This window comes from Herpailurus yagouaroundi, unplaced genomic scaffold (assembly GCF_014898765.1).
Source record: "Herpailurus yagouaroundi ecotype Mexico unplaced genomic scaffold, PumYag 184, whole genome shotgun sequence".
Taxonomy (NCBI): domain Eukaryota; kingdom Metazoa; phylum Chordata; class Mammalia; order Carnivora; family Felidae; genus Herpailurus; species Herpailurus yagouaroundi.
Window position 1 is genome coordinate 12,724,380 of NW_024412415.1, and position 18,272 is coordinate 12,742,651.

An 18,272-nucleotide genomic window follows, 5' to 3' on the forward strand; every position below is an offset into this window, starting at 1 on the left:
TATATATATAATAACTGATAGGGAAGTCTGGGTGGCTCAGTGGGTTATGCATCTGACTCTTGATTTTGGCTGAGGTCATGATCTCATGGTTTGTGGGTTTGAGCCCCCCCTTCGGGCTCTGAGCTGACAGTGTGAAGCCTGCTTGGAATTCTCTCTCTCCCTCTGTCTCTGCTCCTCCCCCTACTTATGCTCTGTCTCTCTGTCTCTCTCAAAGTAAATAAATAAACTTTAAAAAAATTAAAAGAACAATAATAACTAATAATAAAGTGGAACAATTATAACAATACACTGTAGTAAAAGCTTTGTGAATGTGGTCTCTTTCTGACTCTCAAAATACCTTATGGTATTGCACTCACCCTTCTTCTTATGACGATGTGAGATGATAAAAGGCCTATGTGATGAGATGAGGTGAGGTGAATGATGGAGGTATTGTGATGTAGTGCTACACTACTATTAGACTTCTGAGGATTCCTCAGAGAGAGGATCACCTGCTTCCAGACTGGTTGCCAGCCGGTAACTGAAATTGCAGAAAGTGAAATTGTGGATAAGGGAGGACTACTGTATGTGTGCACACACACACACACACACACACACACACACACACACGCACACACACACACGTAACAGACTAAGAATTAGGAAATAGAATTCTATATGAAATTTTATCCTTGAACAGCAGAGTGTGGCCTTATATATGACATTCAAATACTTTGGGTATAAATTTTATCATCTGTACAAATAAGAGGATGAGAAAAGTTTTGTTTCTTCAGATTTAAGATTATGTAGATGTATAAAAATAAGCAACAGAGATAAATCTAAGGCTTGTCAACTGCCAGATGTAAACATAGATTTTCAAAAATAAGATAGGAATTGGGGTGATGTCCAATAATATGGGAGTGGAAATGGATTTCAAATTTCTGTCAAAAGCAATATTAGAAGTATTATGACTTCTTAAAAAATTATGACTGTATTCTCCAAGTTTGACTTTGTATTTTAGAAATATTTAGGTAAGCCTAGCACTAGACTTGTTCTTCAAGATCATTAAAGCGCACCATAGTACAGAATACTCAACTGGATCTAGTTATTACTGGGAAAGACCTTCCACTAATATTGAATATTAATGTAGGGCAAGATGGAGACTGGAGATGCAAACAAAATACTTGGATACTACAATGATAAACACTAATATAATAGCACCTCATTTCCTAACAAATGTATAATGGTTCACCAATACTAGAGGAAGTGGAAATCCTGTTGACTCGTCTGGAACCAAAGAAACACCAGTTGAGAAAGACACACAGAGATCCTTTCATTCAATCTCACTTGAGTTTGTGACTTCTTGAAACACCCTAGCTGTACGACTTGCTCTTGAGTATTTCTGAGGAGGCTGGAAGCAACTAATTCCCTCTTTGGACAACACTATCTACTGCAGAGTGTTTTATTATCCTCCCCAAAGCTTCCATTCACTGGTGTTGGTCCTGCCACTGCGGTCAAGCAAAACACATCAAGTATCTCTTTCATGGGACAGCCTTGAATTAAGCAAATCTGAATGAATTCCCAATTTTGTATTTCTATGCAACATAAAAATATGACAATCAAAACCTTTTTTGAACTATATATGAATAGAAATTTAATTTCCTTTTTATTCACTAAATTACAGAAATTAAAGTTTAGCTTAAATTCTGATTCACGTTTTTAAACTGAAGCTACCCTCTTTTAAGAGTATCATACCACCTTCTTGCCTCTTTTCTTTAGTCTGACTGACATCAATAACCAGTCTAATTGCTCTCGTTCTTTGCTTTTCAGTGCGTGCAAGGTGGGTGGTCAGTTTGTATGACATCTGGCATTAAATGCTTGCTGAGTTCCCTCTTTTAAGAAATAGCTTGATATATTTTGCTGTAATATGCTGCTAGTTGAGGTATACTGGCGAGTGGAGGGAGGACGGTGTGAGCTGAAGCGACTTTTGCTTTCTAAAGTGTGTTGTAATACAGGGCTAAGAAAACAAGAACTATAAACAGTGAATTCTTTGGAGGAAGACCAGACCTAATTTTGTAATGTGGCCTAGAAAGTTACTATCTAATAACCTTCATTAAATGAGTTAATTTCACTCAGCCCTAGGGTCTTCATCTATAAAATGGGAATAATATTGACTTTGCAGACCTGTTGTGATAATTAAAACGAGGCACTTTAGCACACTTCATCTAGTAAAATGCCTGGCTGTTGCTTCTCCCATTTCAAAGCTAGTGCAGAGTTAGAAACTTTATCTCTTAGCTCTCAATAGCTTCCCCAGGCCTCTGCACCCTCCTAAATAGTATGGCTGCCTAGACAACTCTTCAGCCCCACATTCAGGCCGGGGGGCATCATTTGCTCTGAGCTCTTACCTCCTCCAGCTGGATGATTCTAAAATGAGAGCTCCCTGGCATTGGTGAGGCGACAGACATGAAATGACCTGCCTTATTCTCATCCCTCAGAATAACGGTGCCAGTAGTTCACAAGCTGTTGAGGAATTAAATATTCCCATGATCCAGTTTGGTATGTCCCTGAGTAACTGACCCTGCTTTGCCCCTCACAGCTCTCTTCGTGGTCTTCTTGGGATGGCTTTGGATGACAGAAGCCTGATGAAATTGCCCAGTGAACCAGAGGAAGGAAATGTGTACAGAATATCAATCATGTGCCAAGAAGTGTGCCAAGTCTGAGCCTCAAAAACATTCATTGATGGGGCATCTGGGTGGCTCAATCTATTAAGCATGACTCTTGATTTTGGCTCAGGTCATGATCTCACAGTTAATAGGATTGAGTCCCCCATCTGCCTTTCCTCTGTCAGCACAGAGCCTGCTTGGGATTCTCTCTGTCTCCCTCTTTCTCTCTGGCCCTCTCCTGCTAGTGCTTTCTCTCTGTCTCTCTCAATAAATAAATAAGCTTAAAAAGCACTAATTGAGATATTCACGCATTCATCCATGCATTCATTCATTTATTCATGAAAAGCTATCTCAAGCCACCTCCAGGCCAAATTGTGTGTGACAGTCTTAGAGAAGAATTTATAATATAGTAAAAACCACAATAAAATGTGTAAAACATAGAGAAATTATACAGTGAAAGGAATCTTTACTCCCTAGGGTTGGGAGATCCTGGAAGAAATGACATAGAAACTGGAGGTTGGAAAGTGAACAGGCTTTTAGGCTTGGGAAACATGAAAACACAGGAGGCCTAGCCTGGCATAGCTTGTTATAGTATAGAAACATCTGTACATTGATATTACAAAAGCTTGACGTGCAAAAGGAGAATCTGAAATAGCTTAGGCTAGAAAGAGGGTGTCATGAAAAATGAGACCAAAGACATAGAATTTAATCGAAAACTATGTTGCTTACCGAGGAAGGAAGGAGGGAAATCTCGTTGGCTGGTGGTTGGGCTGCTCATCACATTTCAGTTCCTTCACATGATGAAATCACAGGCTTTCTGGCCAAAAGAAAGTTGTAAAATAAGTAAGTAATGTACAACATGATGACTGTAGTTAACCCTGCTATATGGGATACATGAGAGATGTTAAGAAACGTAAATCCTAAGAGTTCTCGTCATAAGGAGGAAAGAAGTTTTGTTCTTTTTTTCTGCCTTTTCTTTTTATTGTATCGATATAGGATGACGGATGTTTATAAATTCTACACCTGAAACGAATGTTACACTGTATGCTAACTAACTGGAATTTAAATAAAAACATGAAGCTAAAAAATAAATAAAAATTAAAGAAAAGGAAATACAGATCTCAGTCGTATAGCTGTAAGGAATTAAATTATATCAAGGTTCCAAGAGAGCTTGGAAGGGGATCTTGAGTTTCAGGTAAAACACAAGCCCAAAGGACATTTCAATTTCAATCATTTCAGGCCCCAAACACAGAACCCAGCTATGACATGCCAGACTCCTCACCCATGGAGATGGCGAGATAATAAATATTATTTTAAAAAATAAACTTACTGTGGTAATCACTTCATAAAGCATGAAAGTCAACCCATTGTGCAAACCACTCCTTAAATGTGTACAGAGGTGTATCTGAATAAAACTGGAAAAAAATCACAGACTTTCTTTCTATGAGACTACAACCTAAGATCCATTCAAGATTTGGATTTTGTCAGCCCTGGAATGGAGACTTTGTGACACACAGGCAATAGGGATAGAACTTGTAATGTGAGGGCAGGAGGATTCTTGGGATAAACATGGGAAAGAAATCCTGTGAAGCCCTAACCTCTCAGCAGTTTATCTGTGAAGGACAGTGACAACTTAGAATTAAAAGGGGTACAGGGGTGCCTGGGTGGCTCAGTTGGCTGAGCGTCCTACTTTGGCTCAGGTCATGATCTCACGGTTTGTGAGTTCGAGCCCCGTGTCGGGCTCTGTGCTGAAAGCTGAGAGCCTGGAGCCTGCTTTGGATTTTGTGTCTCCCTTTCTCTCTGCCCCTCCCCTGCTCATGCTCTGTCTCTCCCTCTCTCTCAAAAATAATAAATAAACATAAAAAATTTAAAAAGGGGTACAGGACTTGTCTGGTAACTGTTACTGTATTCTCATTTTGCCCAAACCCTATATACTCTTCTAAAGAACAGCAAGTTATAAAAGATCGAGTGATGTTTAATATAAGAGGGTTGATTTTTTTTCCCCCTCAGGAATGTGCACATGTGTGTTCTATACATTTTGCAGGACTAATGAAGAATTCTAAGCATGTAGAGTGTTGATCAGATTTGCATTTCATAAATATTACCTTGATCACAATGCAGAAGATGAATTTGTAGGGGTGAAGCTGGAGGTAGATGAATTAGTTATAGGAGGCTACTGCAATGTTCTTGGGGAGAGATAATGATGGATTAAACTAAGAAGAGCCACTGGGAATAGAAAGGAGATGATGAGGTTATTTAATAAAAACCTTCAGAAAATAGCAAACATAATGGAGAATATTTAGACGCATTCTGTTTAAGTTGGAATAAGCCTTGTGTACCTGCTATTACTACTACTTTTCAATATAGCACAGAGATCCTGGTGAATTCAGTAATTTTAGAAAAAGAACTAAAATGTATATAGATTGGAAGGGAAGAGACAGTGTGTGATTATTTACAGATGAGATAATGAGATGCATAAACACACACACACACACACACACACACACACACACACACAGGAAAATCCACAAACTATAAAAATAGAGTCCATTTATATGCTGGGTACAGGATTGCGTTAAAAATCAACAAAAGATCGACAAATTCCATCAAAAATAATTGTGCCAAAGACCACATATTGACTGAGAGTTTCTCCTCACACAGCTCTCTCCATTTTTTCCCTTTCACATCTAAGAATGGGAAAACTCCCTGCCTCTTTTGTGGGCACCCTGTACCTAGACCCAGGGAACCCTACTATTCCTGTGGTTTTCCTACATTCTAGCCACACTTGAGCAAAATGTCTTTTATTAAATTCTCCTACTAGAACTCTGACAAATATCATCCCTTCTCAAGACAATTAGTATTAGGCACCACAGAAATTCCATCCTTTCTGTCTGTCATTGGTCCAACGGTTATTTGTTGACATGTAGTCTCATTTTGCCAATTAAATATGACAGAGAATATCCCAATTAGCTTCCAGGGAAAAGTTTATCCACTCATGAAAAAGAAGCCTGGGAAAAGATGGTTCGCTTTTTCCTCTCGACATTGCCTTACCTGAAGGTGGAACTTGGAATTTCTGAATCTCTTAGTATCAGCATGTGGATGAAGTTACCCCAAAGAATCTGTTCTACACTGTATGAATGAAATGAGAGAAGAAGAAAGAAAGTAAAGAGCCGGACTCTAGGCAACTTTGACAGATAGGTCAAAATGTGAGGGAGGAGCCTGAGAAGTGATAAAGAAGTATCAAAGCACAGGAGATGAACCAGAAGAAAGAAAAATTATAGAAATTAAGAAAGAAAGAGCTTCAGGGTACTTCCGTGGCTCAGTCGGTTAAGCCTCCCATTCTTGACCTCCGTTCAGGCCACGATCTCACACTTTGTGAGTACGAGCCCCATGTAGGACTCTGCGCTGATAGTGCGGAGCCTGCTTGGGATTCTCTCTCTCCCTCTCCCTCCTCCCCTCCTCCACTTGTGTGTGCACGTACTCTCTCTCTCTCTCTCTCTCTCAAAATAAATAAATAAATAAACTTAAATTTTTTTTTTAAAAAGAAAGAGCTTCAAGAAAAAGGGAGTGGCCAATACTACACTGTTGAAGGGACCGGTCAGGTAAGGTCTGAGAAGAGACTGTACGATCTAAAGCAAAAGAATATATGATTGGTACCGTACAACTTCCATCAGTTTGAATAATTAGGCCATTTCTGAAAAATTGATTGATTTTAATTGAGTCTACCTCATGTATTTGAACATTGTACTTATGGCCCAAAGTGGTACAGGATCTGAGTTTCTACTTCTGCATATATTCTCTATCTCCACTCTATCTCCTAAACCTCCATTACGAGCACAGTGTCACTTCCCTTTAGGGCTTTTACACTGTAACTCAGCCTCATCACTTTGAAGGCTGCTTGTGGCCCTGGCTGCTGCTTGAGTTGTAGCTAAGTGACTCTCCAGTAAAGTAAGCCCTGTGGCAAAAAGCAGAAATACTGATCAGAGCCAGAGCATTTGGGTGCTCCTTCTTCTTCTTCTCCTTCTCCCCCTCCTTCTTTTTAATGTTAATTTGTTTTTGAGAGAGAGAGAGAGAAAGAGAGAGAGAGAGAGCACTGGGGAGGGACAGAGAGACAGGGAGACAGAATCCGAAGCAGGCTTAAGCTCTGAGCTGTCAACACAGAGCCTGATACGGGGCTCGAACTCACAAACCCTGAGATCATGACCTGAGCTGAAGTCAGATGCTTAACCTATTAAGTCAGCCAGGTGCCCCTGGGTGCTCCCACTTCTGATGACATTTCTGGCTAAGGTTCAATTCACTAATATCTGAAATCTAGATGTTGCAGCAGGCAAGTGGTTTGGAGCTCGGAAAGAAGCAGATTAGAGCATGCAATTCCTTGAGGAGGATGCTCAAGAGAAAAGTCTAGAAAGTATACTGTCAGAAGAGAAAACAGTAAGTACTTTGCCTTTCCTTCCTTCCTACCTCCCAACTTCCCTCCCTCTTTTTTTTTAAATTAATCTTTTTCAAATTACTAATGCCATTATAATACTTACAGATATTTAGAAGATAATCTAAGCTTTCCTAATTCTTTTGCACTACTTGGGATTTTCTCCTCTCCCATGTCACACTGTTGACAGGGGTGGTCAGGTGGTCAGGTCAGACAAGAGGCTACATGATCTGAAGCAAAAGCAATCGCAGTTGAGCAGCGGTGATGAAACCCAGTTGTTAAGGCCTGAGAAGTGAAAAAGGAGCTGGCTCATGAATGCGTTCCTTCTCTGCCTGTATTTTCTCCCGATTTAATACCAAGATGATTCCCATTCTGCTTCTCCTCCACTTTGCCTACTTTCCTTTTCAGCTTCAGTGATGAGTCTCTGGCACTCAGGTTAATTTCCCCTGTATTTTAATCATTTCTGCTTTCTCATTTTGACCTTTCCTTCATTTCTAATTGACACCCCCAGACTGCCATGAGAAAATTAAGTCACCTCCATCCATTTCAGAGGCGCAAAGTGTGTGTTGCTCAGCCACAAATTTCTCTAGCTCATTTTCTTCCCTGAGATTAGTCAAAGAGAGCAAGAAATGGGTGACCTGTTTGTCTGCAGTAGTAAAAAAATTTAGCATATAGCAACAGCGCATTTACCTCATTTCCTAAGGGTATGAGACATTTCACAGAAGTGATTTTTAAAGATAACAGGAAGATACTGCTCCTCAAGCTCCAATATTTAAAAGAAATAACTTTTTCTTTTTTAAATGGAATATTTATGAAGACTGATTATTGTGTCATCACTTACTAAATAGCAGCCTCAATGCATAATGCAGTTGGAAAAGAGGCGGTGGTGATGAGCACTCGGGCTCCCAGCCTTATTTTCTTAGCTCTGACAGCCTCTTCAGGTGAAACTGTGAGTTTGTGCTTACTTAAGTTCTCTGAGACTAGTTGGTTTCTTCTAAAAAATGAGAGCTTAAGAGCTTTAACATGATGCTTTTTTTTTTTTTTTTTTGAGAGAGAGAGAGACAGACAGACAGAGACAGTGAGAGTGGGGGAGAGGCAGAAAGAGAGAGGGAGAGAGAGAATTCTTACAAACCGTGAGATCATGACCGAGCTGAAACCAAGAGTCAGATGCTTAACTGACTGAGCCACTGAGCCACCCCGGTGCCCCTAACTTGATGCATCTCTGAGAGCTCTTCCAGCTCTGATATTCTGTGACTCAACTTTGACCTTTTTGTTATTGTGAACCCCAGTTACTAGTATGATAGTTTTTCCCCCCTCTGGAGGTGTTCACAATGTCAGGAAAGGAACACAGAAATCATCTTGAGGATATCTGAGTTGGGAACCAGATGGCTGACAATGCCCTCCTGGGTTGTTCAAGGTCAGCAGCTCTGGATCACATGCACCTTTAGCCCTATCATGGCCCTGTGGCCACCACATCTGTTGTTATTTCAGTTACTATTATAGTGATACATTTCGGTAGAGTTTATGGAATAAATAAAGCTTTTCACTAAAGGAATAAATGAACACAAGTCCCTCCATACTATGGAACCAGCATGGCACCCTTCATAAAATACTTCTATCTATCGTGATGTTTTCTTACCTTCTCACTCAGCAGTCCTATCTTTATATGATTTTCAGTCCACCTTTTATAGGCCTTTTCTCTATTTCCCAATATGAGATTGAACATGCCATGAGTTGGGAAGTTGAAAATCACTGTACTTACTAAAAGTATGCATGAAGTAAGTGTTGGTGAGTTCGGAATAACAAACTTACTTATTGTCTAATGAATAATCTATTTCTGTATCATTCATTTAGTACCATTGTTGTTAACTTACTTATTCTCAAAAATATTTCAGATAACTGAAGTTGCTAAATAAGTATAGTCTTGTCATATTAAAATATTTTGAGACTCCCCCACATAAGCAGACTAATGTAACCTTACTAGTTTCATTTTAAATAGACCTAAAGTCCAAAAATATTAAAAGATTCAAAGACTATGTATAATATTTACTTTTCTTAAAAATAAGATTTTATCTTTAAGTAATCTCTACACCCAACATGGTCCTGGAACTTAAAAGCCCTGAGATCAAGAGTCACATGCTCCACTGACTGAGTCAGGCAGGTGCCCCTGTATCTTAAAAAAAATGAACATAATGGCTAAAAAATATCAAATCTGTCGATGAGGAATCAAACCCTAACCCCTCTCTGGTAGTAGAGTGAAAAGAACGTGGGATTAGGAATCAGGCAGGAATATGTTGTATCCCAGACATAGGCTATAAAGGGGATTGTCCTGGGCAATTACTGAAGGGTTCAAGGTTTCCAAGATGTCACCTGTGAGGTGGGGATGGCAGCACCCATCTGCCATGGTTGGTGGGATGGGTACATTAATTACTTCTTTTACAACACATAAAAGTCTATCTAGAATATATTAGTTTTCCCTCTTTTCTGTTATGATCTCTCAAAGATTTTGGTTGCCTTGAAATTGCCTGCAGAGAGCAATTTGAAATATTTTTTAGGGTCATAAAGAAGTTTATGAAAATGAACACACTTCTAGCAAAGGAAAATCCATTTAACAGGGTAGAAAGTGAGAGGTTGTCTAGCTGAAGTTAATGTAATCAAACCATCAGAAAATCTAAACAAGCTCAGAAACTAATGTTAGCGTAGCTATCAAGAGAGCAGTGCTGTACTGTGGGAGAAACTTGGATGTGGAGTCAGAGACTTGGATCTGAATACTAGTCAGACAACCCTTTACTACCTTTGTGCTTTGGTCAAGTCACTTGATCTTTTTGCGTCTTTGTTTCCTCATGTATGCGATAGAGATATTAATATCTTGTGTGCTTAATATCTTGTATATACTTAGCATATTATAAGGGTGGAGTCAGATTAAATAAGTTACAGATTTCATAAACTAAAAAGTGCTATGAAAAGATGGCAGGTTGTTATTACCCCAATTACAATCTACCTGAATTGGCCAGTATATTTTCCGCATGCCTAGTATTTTTTGTTGTCTTTAATTTTTTTTAATGTTTATTTTTGAGAGAAAGACAGAGCATGAGCACGGGAGGGGCAGAGAGAGAGAGAGACACAGAATCCAAAACAGGATCCAGGCTCTGAGCCATCAGCACAGAGACTGATGCAGGGCTCGAACTCACGAACCGTGAGATCATGACCTGAGCTGAAGTTAGACACTCAACCAACTGAGCCACCCAGGCACCCCTGCATGCCTAGTCTTAATAGTGATTTTTTGCCCTACTTCCACAATAGTCTGAATAGCTTACAAAGAGTATTCACATTTTAAAAAATGAATGTGACTTCACTGTGCTATATGCCTAGTTCTATGTTATATCCACATAGTGGATGATTCCAAATAATACAAGATACAGATTGCTTTCATGGAATTGAAAACATAGATGGGAAAACAAACTTGAAACAGAAAAATGTTAGTCTCACAGTCTGAATTCATGGTCTCTCTTCTTACATCACATCTAAACAACTTCAGTTTGGGTTAAGGACCACATGGAGCCCCCAGCGATGCACAACTTGGTTTTCTTATAGGTACTGAGTTTTAAAGAGAGATCTGGGAAGAGCATAAAGTTTTCTTTCTCTTTATGGTTCATTCTTTCCTTTTATTCTCTGTGGATGATCTAGTATGCCCAGATACCACAATCTTGCTTCTCAGATTTTTCCTAACTCCTAGAATGTCAGGTAAAAGTTGAGGTAAAGAGGTAAGGGGGAATGCATTGAGTGGCTTAGACCCACTCTGCTCTTAAAGGTCAGTAAGGCACAGTGGTTAGGAAAGCATGGCTCTGGAACCAGAGAGGACTATATTTTACTGACCTTATGTGAAATCTTGAGTAAGTGCCTTAACACCTCTTAGCTTTGGCTTTCTAAATGAGGATAGGATGCTGCGAGTATTAAATGGGATAAACCATGTAAAGCTCTTGACTGGCACACTGTATAATCCAATAAATCACATCTTAATACCTGCTAAAATTTGGATAAAATGGCCCTCTCTTCCTTTTCTAACCACTGCAGAGGCAAAATCTAGAGGGAAGAGCAGAACTTGGATGGATCTAATGAAAAAGGGAACATGGACTGGGTCAATTGAGTCAATTTCTATTTTGAGCCTTAAGCTAAAAAAAGTTTTTTTTTTTTTTTTTTAAAGCTTTGACTCTTAGATATCCTCTCATCATACAGTCCAGTTGCAATGAATACCTTTGTACATACAACATTTGCTATTTTTGCCAGAGCATTTTTGGATATACCTCGTAATACATCGTTATTAATTTTGCTTTAGTGTAAATAATCAATTATCTTTTCAAGAAATTAAATATGTATTTTTACCTGTAGAAGTTTTTTTTTAATATCTCATATTTCTTTCTTCATTAATGTCATATTATCTTCTACATTGTTGAGCATATTTAGAGTCTCTGCTTCGATGTTTTATTCAATAATTCTATTGCCACTACCATTTGGGAGGCTTTTACATTGATTGATTATTTTTTCCTGTTTTTGTTCGACATTTTTCTGCTTTTTTGCTTACCTTGGAACTTTTCATTAGATAATCCACATTTTGAATTTTACATTGTTAGGTGCTAGACTTTGTTGTGTTCCTTTAAGTAATATTGGTGTTACGGCATATTGCTTGGAATCATTTGGGTCAGTCCTAGATTTGCCTTTAAGCTCTGTTAGGGCAGCTCAAGTGCAACCTTTCTTTTCAGGTTAATTCGGTCCCACTACCAACGTGATGCCTTTAGGAACATTCTATTTGATGCCCTTTGTACTGAGGAGTCTTTTCCTGCCGGCCGTCATCTGAGAACTTGGGAGTATTGTTTAGCTGCTGCTTTTTGGTGGTTCCTTCCCTGGGCTCACGTAGTTTCCTCCTGTGAATGTGCATATACCTGTACTCAAAGACTCAAAGGGTCATCCCTGTAGATCCTCCAGAGTTTACTGCTTTCTGTGCAGCTCTCTCCTCTCCAGCACCCTGCCTCTCAAAACTGAGTATGTTTGGCCTCTCCAAACTCCAATCTGTCTCTCTTCAAGTCAGATACGCTACCAGACTCTGTTTGAGGCCACTTCTTCCTCCCTGCAGTGTGGTGTAGAGACTGCCTCTAGGCAGACAGTAGGCAGTTGCTGGGCTCCTCTTAGTGGCTTCCCTTCTCTCAAAGATCACAGTTCTGTGCTGTCCCATGTGCAATGTCTGAAAACCATTGTTTTATCTATTTTGTCTAGCTTTCTGGTTGTTCAAATCAAGGTCAGTCTATTCCCTGTTACAACATCATGGTTAGGAGCAGAAGTCTATAACTCTGCCTTTACTCCTGAATGATTGATTCAGTACTTTTGCACCTATTATTTTATGCACTTACTGCAACTGAGACATTTGCAGTCAGTTTATTTATCTGCATCATTTGTAATGTCATCAGTGCTAGAGAGATCTCACCTGTCTTTAATGTTTACAGTTTCATAACATGATCATTATGAATGAGGGGCTTTGTCTTATTCGTCTTGCCTAGCATCACAGGAATGTGGTTTTAGTGCATGTGTGTCTTCAGTTCTCCTTCTGGATTCGCTCTTTGTTTGAGGGTTAAGGCACATGGAGCTTGGTGTTCTATGTCCAGATTACAAGGAGCTAGGATTTCCTTCTCATTTACCGATATCTTTTTCAGCAAATGCCACGTTTTCCCGTTAGTGTATCCTAACATTTTATTGCACCTAGACATTTTTACCAGGTGCAAGGTTGGGGGGTCTGTAACGGCTAGAGATGGAGGCCCATTCTGCACCATTATTGCATTCATAGGCTTGTACAGTCAGTATTTATGTGCCTTGGAGAATTAGGTTGGATGATAGCACCTGGAAAACACTTTCGTCTTTCATTTTAGTTTCATTTCCCGGTGTCATGGCAGATAAGCGCATGTTTCCTTTGAGGTTGGCAGGTATCATTAACCACATTCACCTGTGTTTTCCCTGTAATTTACTTCTCCTGTTCTTCTGGAAGTACATGTCACTCATGGTTTCTTGTAGCTCCCACTGGCCTAACATGTGTAAAATGCAAGCGTGAGTCCTGAATTGCTGACTGATCTGAGGTTATTGCAAGCAGATCAAGGGGACGGTGACATAGAACTGGGGGCAAAACTTGGGAATAACCTTGGACAAGTCAATTAACCTGTTTTGGCCTGAGCTTCTTTCTTGGTATAATGCACACGTTAACCTACATCACCTCTTCATCCGTGACAGTCTAAGGCTCTAGCTCTTGTTGATGTTTCTATTAACGGCTAGTTGGTGCATTGTTTTGTGAGTTGTTTAGAGAAGTTCCTTACATTGTATACTTCATTACTGACTTGAGCCACTAATTATCATTTCGTGTTATCTATCTACATACTGAATTTAAAAATGTGGATGGATCATCATAAGCCTACGTAATCCAATTTCAGATGGTATAACATTAGGAAAAACATAGACTGGCTTCCAAGATGAATTTGAGAATAACTCAGATATTTTCTTGAAATTCTCAAGATTAAGAACATCTCCAAATAGTTTGCAGAAATATTTCTTAATGTCCCCTGTCTTTTCTTCAGTTCTTTATCTTCATAAAACTCTCTGGAGACTCTCCCGTCCCCAAATGCCAGAAGAACTTATAATCACTCACTTTCGCTTCTTCCTTTCATTTCTTCTTGCATTTTTCCTGTTTTACACGGATTCTTCCTGACGTTCTCAGCTTCCTGGGAAGTAAAGTTTATCTTCTGTTCTTAACCTGTCTTACCCTTGTCTTCATACTCTGTCCCTATTCAGTTCTTAGGTAAAGAGTAAAAGGCCAGGAGGCAGACAGTAAATGTTCACCTTATTGCCACATTCACCTCTAATTGATGAGTTTTTGCAAATAACTATGGAAGGGCAGGAATGATAATTCAAGGAAGTCATGGTAAGAAATGTGAAAAGAGCGCCTCAGCTCCTCTCCTGTAGTCTGAGAGAAATAAAAGAATATACTTCTCACTAACAACCCCTTCTCTTTTTCCATATTCAGTTCATCAAAATTCAAGGGATCACACACATCTTTGCAATATCAAGCTGGGCACACTGCCCATTATTTCTCCTGAATAGTAGAAAACTATGGGACCTTCGTGGGTTAATTCCAAAATAATGGAATATTTAAGTGCCTACTTTAGGCAATAATTGCCCTTAAGAGCCCATTCTGACAAGTTATTTATGAGCTAGAGAACTCTAGACAGCTAATATAATCATTCCTTTCATTTATTTAAATTCCAGCTTTTGAGAGAGTCTTGAGTCGGTCAGTTTCTGATCAAGTTTATCCTTAGCCTGGGTGTTCACTAATGGGTATATATTATTGAATTATCTGGACTTGTATTCCAGCTATTTAGCCCTTAAACAGAAGGCATCCTATATCACTGAGGAAACTTTTGGCTACTAACATTAAATAATGAAGGCTATCCGCCTATGCAAAATATTTCCAGGGATACAGCTGACTACATTGTTTTGGTGGCTTATTAAATCAGAGCTGGCAACTCTGTGATTAATCTGGCTATCTCTTAAAGGTTTCACATCATGACCACATGATGGCTATTGTAGCTTTATGTCTGCGTTCAAGCAGAGAGGAGGGAAATGGAAAAAAAAATATGTCAGGAATTTTGTCCCCTTTAGTTAGGAAAGCATAAGGAAAACTTTCCTGGACACTTCCCCATCTCCATCTCAGCAGACATGTCACTGAATAGAATGGGATCCATGGCCATCCCTAACTGTATGGAGGCTAGAAAGGAGGAGAAGAAAATTGACCCAGAAGTCATTTCCTGGGACTATAAATATTGCTTCTCTGAACTGATTGGATGTTTCTTTCAAGGAAAATGGGGGAATAGCTCTGGAGGGGACAACCCCCACTAGATCTGCTACAGCTCTTGTGGAAGTAGAGAGTCATTTTTGAAAGAAGTTTACTTAAAACAAAGGCTATTAAGGTTTTGTAGAGATTTACTAGCAAGGGTTGACCAGATAGTCTCTTCAATGTATAGGAACAGGAAGAGAAGGAAGAAAGGGATAATAAAGCAAGAGTATCTATGGAGAAGTAATGGAACTGAGACATTTATCGTGGTGGGTCTGAAGTTCAAATTTATATTTATCTACAGAATTCATCATCCATTCTATTTTATATTTCACTTCTGTGGAATTTTTCATCCAGCCCACCTTGCTGATCCTAAGTATTAAGTTCTAATCTGAGTCCCTTAGCATCGGCATCACTGAGAGGATTCTAGAGTGATTATTGGTATATCCATTTTCTTTTTCAGTTTTGTACAGAGAAGTAAAGAACTGAATGTATAATTCTCCAAGAACTTGGCAAGTACAGTGGTAATGTAGAACAAAATAACATGGTCACCATTTGGATATGGGAAAGTTTTTCTCCCTTGGGGAAAGTAGAGTTTTTTGGAATGCTGAAAAACTAGAGGTAGAGATATATTCAGAAGTACTCGCACCCTGACTATACTTTCACATCAGCTGTGGATATGGCCTCATTGTCTTTGAGCTTATTTGAAGAACTCAAGAGTCCAATGTTTAAAAACATTCCGTGGGGTGCCTGGGTGGCTCAGTCAGTTAAGCATCTGACTCCTGATTTCAGTTCAGATCATGATCTCAGTCATGAGCTTATGGTCATGAAATTGAGCTCTGAATGGGGAACTGCATAAGATTCTCTCTCTCCCTCTTCCTCTGCCAATCCCCCCCACCAAAAAAAAAAAAAATCCTTTAAGTTGCAGTGAATAAATTTAGTGTAATTTCTTCTAGATGGATATGTAAGCCTCAAGTACAAAACAAATTGGTGTATCAAGAATAGTCTCACATCTGGTAAGAACCTACTTTGTGTGGGCAATGCCACTGCAGCCTTGTTCCCCCAGTGGGGACTCCGGAGTTGGAGAAAGCTCTGCTAAAATGTGGTGTTTTCATTTCAGCCCCGTGTGTCATATCACTTTCATTAAAATATTTTACCTGTGAGGAATTAAATGGTGAAGTAAATCTAACCTTGCAAGGAATCTTGTGTGTGTAGTTCTTTCCCACTTGCTAGCCTCCAGTAATGCAGTTTCCACACGTGACACCGATGACATGGTAGATTGTGTGGTACAGTCCTCTCTTCTCAAGTGCTAGGTTTTCGGGTCATGCTATCACACGGTAATTTGGGGAAGGACCATACTAATAAGGAACAAGCCATGCTACTGGAAGGAATCCAGAAAGCATCTCATTGACTGAGATAACTGATTATGCCAGTCTCAGCAAGTACATTAAATGAGTCCAAAGACAAGACAAAGAGTGAGAAAACTTGGGAGGCACGTGCCATAGTGCTGATAGCTTATTTACTCAAAATCACCCACCAAAATCCTAATAAGAATTGATATGCCTATTTACCTTGTTGGAATGTTAGGAAAAACATCTGCTTGGGAAACACTGAACTGAGCATGTATCTGCAAAAATATAGTCCTGAACTCCAAAAGGCAGGTTTGTGTAGACAAGCCATAGAAGTGATCTCTGGGATCCTGGGCTGCAGTGTGGGTGAGTGATACATGGCGAGAATGGTTACTGAATCCCAGCAAAGCAACCTTGTCCTTCCAGTGTGGTTTCTTACTGCTAATAAAGGACAACATGTCTCTATATGAAGGAGTTTAGCACCTATTTAGCTGTAAATTTGGAGCAGAAATAACTAGGAAGAATCTAAGAAATATGGGCTTTAACCAAGGGATGCCAAAAGCCTGTGGGAATAACATAAGATCAGGAGCCTAACCAAGCAGAAAGCAACAATCTTTATTATAAAGCAAAGAGCAACTGAAAATTGAAAGGCATGAGCTATATCAACCAGTTATAGATACAGCAGGAAAGGAAGCCACACAGAAGGATGCCATGTGGAAAATGTTCTGTGAGCTTCTTAAGGAAACACAGAGCAGAGAGCATGGTGCAGAACTAACATCCCACAGGCTAATTCTTGCTGTCAGGTTACGATGCCTTGATTTGCAGTGATTGTCAAAGACATGAGAGTCACTGGAGTTCATCCCCACCCCCGCACTTCAAATGAATCCATCCTAGTAACTTCACTGACAGCAAATACAGCAGCAATTCCTGCCATGCACCAAATCCACTGCACGGAGAGAAAGCTCTGCCACCCAGGCACTGAGCATCTGAAGCTTTGCATTGAATATGGCAGTTTATCAGATGTCCTTTGCTTCTTCCCTCTTCTGCAATAGAATGTGCTTAAGCACAAGCATAGTGCATCTGGGGAAGGACAGGGGCCCTAAGGAAAGCCTTTAATTACCTCATAAGTCTGCATAAGGCCAGTATTAGAGTCCTGGAGTAAGAGGTTATTTGGTTACAGTTAAACATTTTATCTTAGTGACAAGAACAAAAGGAAAACTCTAGACACCAGACTAGTAAGTAGCTGTGCTTCCCTAAAGAAATTGCATCTGTAATGGACTGAAGGTTTATGTCTCCTCCCACCCCCAAATTCATATGTTGAAACCCTGGGACTCCCTAGTGTGATGGTGTTAAGAGGTGGGGCCTCTGGGAGGTGGTTAGGATTAGATGAAGTCAGGACTGTAATGGTCTCATCACCACAGAACTTGCTCTCTCTCTCTGCTCTCCATACTGTGAGGATAAAGGAAAAGCAGGCAGTCTGCAACACAGAAGAGGGTTCTCACCAAAACCTGACCATTGCTGGCACCCTGATCTCTGGCTTCCAGACTCCAGAATGGTGAGAACAAAATTTCTGTTGTATTAAGTCACCCAGTCTATTGTGTTTTTTGTTACAGCAGTCTGAATTAAGACAGTATCTGAAAACAGTCTCAAACACAATCATCAGTTTAGACATCACTTTGGGCCTTCAAATAGGAAGATGATAAGTCCCAGGAAGCCAAACCAAAAAGCATTCCTAGATAGGCAGCTGGGATGTTTTTACTCACAACACTTCTGACACCAAATATGTAATGTCTTTTCCAACGCCCCTTCTCCAATTCTCTGACACCAACTAAGTGTTGTACAGTTCAACTCCGCTCTGTCACTTACTGCCCAAAGTTAGTTCAGACCTCACAGGTTAAAGGTCAGTCTCACAAGACCATTCCAATCTCAGAGGCAGGTCACAAAAGGGGTGTCCTGGCTCCCCATACTTCTGCCTGGTCTACTGCAAATTC

At 39.8% G+C, this 18,272-nt stretch overlaps 1 long non-coding RNA gene across 2 annotated transcripts in view; it reads right to left on the reverse strand.

The window, feature by feature from the left end:
- The window catches only part of LOC121041653 (uncharacterized), a 346,158-nt gene that overhangs the window by 8,894 nt on the left and 318,992 nt on the right, over window positions 1-18,272 (reverse strand). Inside the window, exon 2 of one of the 2 annotated variants that reach the window (XR_005795802.1) lies at window positions 3,369-3,456. This is a non-coding gene — a long non-coding RNA (uncharacterized LOC121041653). Of the gene's footprint in view, window positions 1-356; window positions 390-3,368; window positions 3,457-18,272 lie in introns of those variants that run through there. The other variant, XR_005795803.1, reaches the window with a different exon arrangement.